The sequence below is a fragment of the Microtus oregoni genome, unplaced genomic scaffold (genome assembly GCF_018167655.1).
Source record: "Microtus oregoni isolate MIOR12 unplaced genomic scaffold, Mior012 000055F_ref0000237, whole genome shotgun sequence".
NCBI classification, from domain to species: Eukaryota; Metazoa; Chordata; class Mammalia; order Rodentia; family Cricetidae; genus Microtus; species Microtus oregoni.
The window spans coordinates 6,282,044-6,289,488 of NW_024543831.1; the positions used below are offsets into that span (position 1 = coordinate 6,282,044).

General features: G+C 46.0%; 1 pseudogene; it reads right to left on the bottom strand.

The window, feature by feature from the left end:
* Positions 1–4,906: 4,906 nt before the first annotated feature.
* On the bottom strand, positions 4,907–6,019 carry LOC121438224 (annotated as a pseudogene).
* Positions 6,020–7,445: the final 1,426 nt, after the last annotated feature.

A 7,445-nucleotide genomic window follows, 5' to 3' on the forward strand; every position in this document is an offset into this window, starting at 1 on the left:
AGTCCTACAAGAACTTGTATATAGAGAGGGAGAAGATGCTGGTGTCCTTTCTTCTGCCTGGTAACACTTATTTGTATGTTAACACATTTTCCTTTTGCTCCAGATGATTTTAATTGGAGTTAATTTGAGACTCAGCTATCAGGGAGGAAGAGTTACTGTTTGACCATTGACTTCAATCTGGCCTTTGGTTATGGCCTTTTGTACCGTACGAACCCTTGGCCCACCAATCTATCCATCATCACCGTTTCTGTTCCTGTGTTGCTGTTGGTCCCTTCACCATCAATTCCCTTTCTGAGCAAGTTTTGGTTGATCAATATTTAGACGTGTACCTTTACCATCTTACAGAACAAATCTCTCATCTTTCAAAATGACGCTACATCTCAGGTCCAACTCATGTTTCATTCATGCGAGGCTTCCTCAGTCCTGTAGTTTGCATGTATCTTGGCCCTATTTGCTCCAAGGAAAACTGTAGGCTTTGCCACAGGAAGCTTAAAGTATGATGAGATCAGTACTTCTTCCTGAAGTGTTCTTAGAAAATTGTCATATCTTTTCAGAACATAACTTTCTGTCCCCTGAGACTGGATCACAGCTATAGGGTTATAGAATAGCCCACGTTCTTGGTTACCAATCATCATATGCATTTAATAAGCACTTATGAAGCACCAACTCTGCACGTAATATTGTGCTAGACATGAAACAAATACCGGTTTTACTTTAGTACTTAATTATCAATAAAACTGTGCCAAGGAATTTAGGGAGTAGCATTGGCTGGTGATTCTAATGTTTCACCTGAGAGAATCTTGTTAACTTTTTGCTTGTTAATATTATCAAATTCTTATGAGAAGCCCATTGAGAATAAAATGATCAACAAAGATCTTTCCCTCACACGACTGCACAGATAAAAAACAAAAAGATTTTAAGTGATGGGATTTGTATCTTTGAGGGGACAATTATTTCCTCCTAATGGTTGAAAAGTGTCCCTCCCACATACCTTTTTTTTTCTCTGCTAAGTTCTGTTTATTCTTTATCAAACTTAGGTATCTAACCTCTGGATTTGTGTTTGTGTATACCCCTGCGTACCCTTTCCACTCCTGTGAAGCTTAGTATGTTGGTTAGTAACATGTTCAAAGCCCCGCCAGACTGTCAAGGCTTCTACCAGTGTTTTTGTATTTGTTTCCCTAGGCAAAGCACGGAGCAGGTGCCCAGTAAATGTTATTTGGGTAAATCCTGGCAAGAGCAGGTTCAGGGAAATGGGGAACACATTCAGACTGCAGGAAGGTGAGTCCAGAAAACAGTAAGAAAAAACGTATCTCACCCAAGAGTAGACAGTAAGAAAAGGTATCTCACCCAAGAGTAGACAGTAAGAAAAGGTATCTCACCCAAGAGTAGACAGTAAGAAAGAAAAGGTGTATTTCACCCAAGAGTAGACAGTGAGGTGGCAGCAAGTAAAAAGTCCATGGAGGGGGAAGGGAGTGGGGTAGAATTAGATTTGTTTTGTAAGAAGGAAGAGATACATATGTTTGAATATTGATGGGAACGGTCTGGAAGGAGGATTAAGATCCAGAAGACTCCATTAGTTACTGATGCAGTGATACTATGTAATAAACTATTTCCAATCTCAGTGGTTTATAACAATAATAAACATTTATTGAGCTCATGTGTCTTCATGCTAGCTGTGTGGTTCTGTATTACATTGCAGGCCTATGTGTCTGAGTCTGCTCCGTTCTTCTCAAACTCCAAAGCTACCCAGAAGTATTCTCCTCCTGTGCTGGTAAAGGTTGAAGAAGGAGAACCAGAAATATCTGAAGTCTTCCAAGTCCCTGGCTCAGAACCAGCGCATCATCACCACTGCCCACACTTGGCTATCTAAAACAAGGCACATGGAAATCTTAGTCTCAATCACCAAAAACAAACAAACAAACAAACAAAAAAAACAGGGGAAAGTGTTCTGCCTGCAGTGAGCCATAGCAAAGAGAGAGAGGAAGAAAGTATTGTGGGTTAGTGAAAGTTTGGAATGGCAAGAGAATAAAGTGTTGGCAGGAAAGTAACTCAAATGATAAACCACAAGGTAGGTGGTGAAGGAGGAAAGAGAGGTCTATGGAGAGGACACGGGGAGCAAGAGGTGATGATGAGAGAGGGCACATGTGGCTGAGCAGGAATAGTAAAGCAAGAGATTGAAGGAACTGTTGGGATGCTGTCCAGATTCAGGCAATGGTTACAGAGCAGATAGGAGGTGAAAGAAGTGGAGGCCAAGGAGAACACTACTGGGAGAGTCCTAGAAGCTAGATAGGTGGTCCTTGCCATGGATGGTCATACAGTGAAATAAGAGTTGGATGAGGGGGTGCATCAAGGGAACCTAGAGGTAGGATTGGAGTACCCAGTGAAGAACATATGTTACCAGGGGCTCTGGGGAAGCCAGGACAGGGGGAAGGGTGCTATCCTAACCTAGGGGTGGAGGGGAAATGTCTGCCCATAACATTGGAGAGGATAGAGGATGCCACCCTCAGCTCCTAATGGAGATCTCTGGGTTGAAGAAGGGAGAAGAGATACTACTATGAAGCCTGCGTGGGAAGCAACAACCCCGGAGGAGAGCAGAGTTGCAGTTAAGGTGAAGAGTTCGCCTGGTTCAAGAGTCTTCTAGAAAGGCAACATTTGTTTACCAAGGAGTTGGTTCTCAAGCAAACTTTGGGATCTTGTATTGTGATGGAACAAGTACAAGGCAGTGGGAAAAAAGAGGTCAGGCACGAGGCAAGACAGCAAGGGTGGGAGCAAAGAGATCAGGCCTGGGGCAAGACAGCAGGGTGGGAGCAAAGAGATGAGGCACGAGACAAGACAGCAAGGGTGGGAGCAAGGAGATTAGGCATGGGGCAAGACAGTAAGGGTGGGAGCAAAGAGATCAGGCATGGGGCAAGACAGCAAGGGTGGGAGCAAAGAGATGAGGCACGAGGCAAGACAGCAAGGGTGGGAGCAAGGAGATCAGGCATGGGGTAAGACAGCAAGGGTGGGAGCAAAGAGATCAGGCATGGGGCAAGACAGCAAGGGTGGGAGGCATGGCCCCGTCAATGTGAAGAAGATCCCAGTCCTTCAGGAAAGAAGGAATCCAAGACCAAAAGAGGACATGGACAATGAATTTAGTAATTCCCAAGATTCTCACCACATAGGGGAAACAACAGATACCCTTGAAGGTATCTTCAAGAAAACAACCCTAATTTACACACATACACGCGCGCGCGCACACACACACACACACACACACACACACACACACACGGAGGGAGGGAGGGAGAGAGAGAGAGTTCGAGAGAGAGTTCACATCAGTAAACAAACTAAGTAGACAATAGATCATTCTCTGTATTGATAAGACCACAGTTCTCATCTTTTGATTCAGGCAAAGGGAAAGGTCAGCACCCCAAGGTCTAAAGTCATAGAGATCAGCTCTGTTATTTCCAAAGCTTAGCAATTACCTGCCCAGAAACCCCAGAACCTTTGCTTATGAGTTTTCATTTCTCATTAACCTTCAGAGGGCTCGCCCTGATAATTAAATCACACATATTATGTACCAGTTCATCTTCACCAATTAAGATGATAATTAGCTTTCATGTTCTGCCAGGTATTTACCAAACACACTATGAAAAGGCGCTTAATGAAACAATCACCACGTGTAATCGCATTAACAAGGGAGGGAACCTGTGGGGAGGATTTGAAACGTCTAACAGTAGAGAGGGGAATAATAGGGCCTCCAAGTAAAACACAGACCCTGGAAGAGCTGCCACAAGTCCAATGGCATTTGAAGAAGAGCATGGGCCATCTGGGAAGACTGGGTGATCTTTACCTTTGTGGATCATAGGAAGAGGAAGCTCGTATCTACAGCAGTATAGCTTGTAGGCTTTGATATTGATAGAACAATAGCCAACAACACTCGCCAAAGGCCTGCTTTGTGTAAGGTAGTGTGCCCGGTGCTTTATACGTCTTGTCAGCCCTTTATATGGACATCTTATGATGTTCGCATTACAGCTGGAATCCTAAATGTCTCCCTCAGGTACTATTTTCAGGGCTCTGAAACATTTAGGAGGGAGATAGAAGTAGGTCGCTGGGAGATGCCCTTTAAGGGATAAAGTCCAGCCCCTACTTCCAGCTGTTCTCTGCCTCCAGGACCAGCACTTGTGAGAGGCCTTCATCAGATGCCCCGGCCAGTGTGTCTTCCTTGACACTACAGACTGATGTTTCTCTAACTCTGTGCCAATCTCTAAAGTCTCTTCCACTTCCTCAAGATGTTTGTTTCACATATTTTGCTCATGATGAAGGGAAACTATATAGTAAATACTGTAGCACTATTTCTAATTGGTGTTAGTAATAAAACCCGAGTCAGATATAGGGGTAAAGGCTGAAAGATCAGAGAAGCAGAGCAACTAGTCACTAGTTCTTACCTCCACCAAATCCTCAGACTGAATGCCCTGCACCGCTGTCTCCTCCTGCCTTACATTCCTTTCTCCATCCAGCAATATCCCTTCCTGTCTCCTCCTTCCTCGTGCTGGGATTAATGGTGTGAGCCACTGCCACCTGGCTCTGTTTCTCTTTGAGACTGGGTCAATCTAGTGTAGCCCAGGCTGGCCATGAACTCACAGAAATCTGTCTACCTCTGCCTCCCTCCTGAGTGCTGAGATTAAAGGTGTGTGCCACCACTGCCTGACCTCTATGGCTAGCTAGTGACTTAGCTCCATACTCCGATCATCAGGCGAGCTTTATTTGTTAGATTACAAACAAAATATCACCACAAGAGACTATGCAGAGCTGTGATTTTCAAATGGCTGTGTCCCAAAGAGGCTAAGTAACTTGCCTAATGTCCTGTGGTTGGAAACAGCAAAGCTGAGTATTGAACGCTGACTGAGAAGAGGCTAGCTCTTCCTCATAGCAGGAGGCTCCTCCTCTCATCCTCATCTCCCTTCCTGTCTAGTTCAGAGGTGTCTGAAGACTCATGGAGCACTACATAGTCTCTACTACTTAGCTCAAATTTAAGGACATTTTTTTTCTCTCAGTTCATAGTATCTCTGGCTCAATATGCTTGTTGTTCATGAAGGTTCCATTGCCTGAACCAAGCCACCGATATAGGGCTTCACCCTCTGACCAACTGTGTGGTCAGCACGCGTGTCAGTACGCGTGTACTCCACAGCCAGACCTGGAAGATTGCATGCCGCTTTGAACAGGAGGGATGGTCGGTGGGAATGGTGGCCATGCTGCGATTTCGACTGCCTACGGAAGTACATAACGGAAAGTACCTCATCATCCCTGTGTTTGGGGGGATCCGGGCTTCTGGGTTGTCGCTGTACCTAATAACCACACCCCAAAAGGTATTGGTGTCCTCAAGAAGTGCCCCCAGAAAATTCAAAGCTTGGTTTCTCTTTAACAGGTACCTCTTTGATTTTGTTACCAGCAGGACGAGCTTCCTGAGCCTCACCGCCAGCACCTTCATTCTGAAGGCCATGCTCCCGGTGCCTGGCATTATGAAAGTCCCTCTCTTCTTCCTGAGCCTGCAGATTCTGGCTGTCTTGATCCTGACCCTGACCACTGACAGGCCTCTCATCTCCTACTTTGGCAGGAATGGCCCTGGTGCCGGTCTTGCTCACTGTTTCTACAAGCTCTCCTTTTGTTCCTGTTCTGATGGCTCCATGTGATGGCCATCCTCTCGACCTCTCCGAGGATGGTCCTCAAGTTCCTGCTTTTCACTTTGACTGGGAAGTAGTGGACTCTGCTTCTTCTAGTCCCTGGAGACTTGTTTCTTCTCCCTGATGACTCGCTTTTCTTATTGGCTGGGGACCGGCTTGCTCCCAGGGCTCGGCTCCTGCAGTAACTGGTGCAGCCAGGCTCAGCTGTAGGAGGGGCCAACTAGCAGCTGGGGTGTTGGGCCGGTGATGACAGGTCCGGGGCTCATCCCCTCCTGCTTCACCACTAGGATGGCCAGAGGATCCTCTGACCGGTGTCACTGCAGGCTGCTTAGCTCCCTCTCACTCTTCACTTTCATTCTGCAGCCTGGCTGAGAGCCACTTGCAGGGTCCACCGAGTCACTGCCAGCTTTTCTTAAATTAACCCATCTATCTTTCACCTCTAGACTTTTTCTCTATTTCTGTATACCTTTCTTTACTTCTTACTCCATGGCTAGCTGTGTAGCTGGGTGACTGCCCCCTGGAGTTCTCCTCCTTCTTTTCTTGCTCCTTCTCTTTTCTAATGTTCTTCTATTTATTTTCTGTGCCTGCCAGCCCAGCCCTGTTTCTCTCTCCTGCTTTGCTATTGGCCTTTCAGCTCTTCATTAAACCAATCCAGTGTTTTAGACAGGCAAAGTAACACAGCTTCACAGAGTTAAACAGTTGCAACATGAAAGAATGCAACACACCTTTGCACCATTAAGCAAATGTTCACGGTGCAAAGAAATGTAACACATCTGAAAATGATATTCTACAACAACGTGGGAGGCAGAGGGCCTGAAAAGTCATTTCCAGGGTGAGTGCTAGCTTCTTTCTCTCACAGAGACATCATTAAGTTCAGACTTGGCTCAAGGCCAAGTGTAGATTTCTCAAGGTAGAAGTGTAGAAACACTTCTGTAGGAGAGAGACCTTCAGGAATGATCCAGTCACCTAGATTCCAGGGGAGATATAGGAGTTGAAGGCCTGGGGCCAGAGACTGGTGGCAGCTAGATGTGTACCAAAGAACAGTCTGGCAAAGGTGAGGAGAGAGGCCCCATGGAATAAAACAGTAACTCTATTCTAGAGGATGATGCTGAGAATTCTGAGGCCTGGGTACCAAACTAAACCTTAAGTGACCTAGGCAGAAGCCTCGGGAGCCCTGGGATAAAGACTGTGTACTAGACAAACAGAGTGGGCCTTGGTTGGCCTTTTCATTATTTTTCATTTCATTATTTTTCCATTTGGGCTATGTTTGATTTTCCCTCAGTTTTCTACAGTTGTAAAATATCAACTTCTTTATTGATCTAGGGGGAGAGAAGAGCTGCCCACAACAAGAAAGGAAGGCGAGGAGTTGTGAGCGGCATGGGGGGCACTGGCCATCTGGTGAAGAAGCAGGAATCTGGAAGATCCAAAGGGACACTTGGGCGTGGGGAAGGATGCTCAGGACAGCAGCCACCCTCTCACTCTGACTTAGGTTTCTTTGTATATAAGGAATTACATAATTGTTGTATGGAGCGGGGGGGGGGGGGGCGCTTCCCTGCTGCCCCAGCTCTTGGCTGCCTTGCTAGCTTATACCCCGAAATAATTACACGGAAACTGTATTCTTTTAAACATTGCCTGGCCCATTAGTTCTAGCCTCTTATTGGCTAATTCTCTCATCTTGCTTTAACCCATTTCTAATAATGTGTGTAGCACCACGAGGTGGCTTACCAGGGATGATCTTAACCTGTGTCTGTGTAGGGTGGGAGAATCATGGCAACTGCCTGA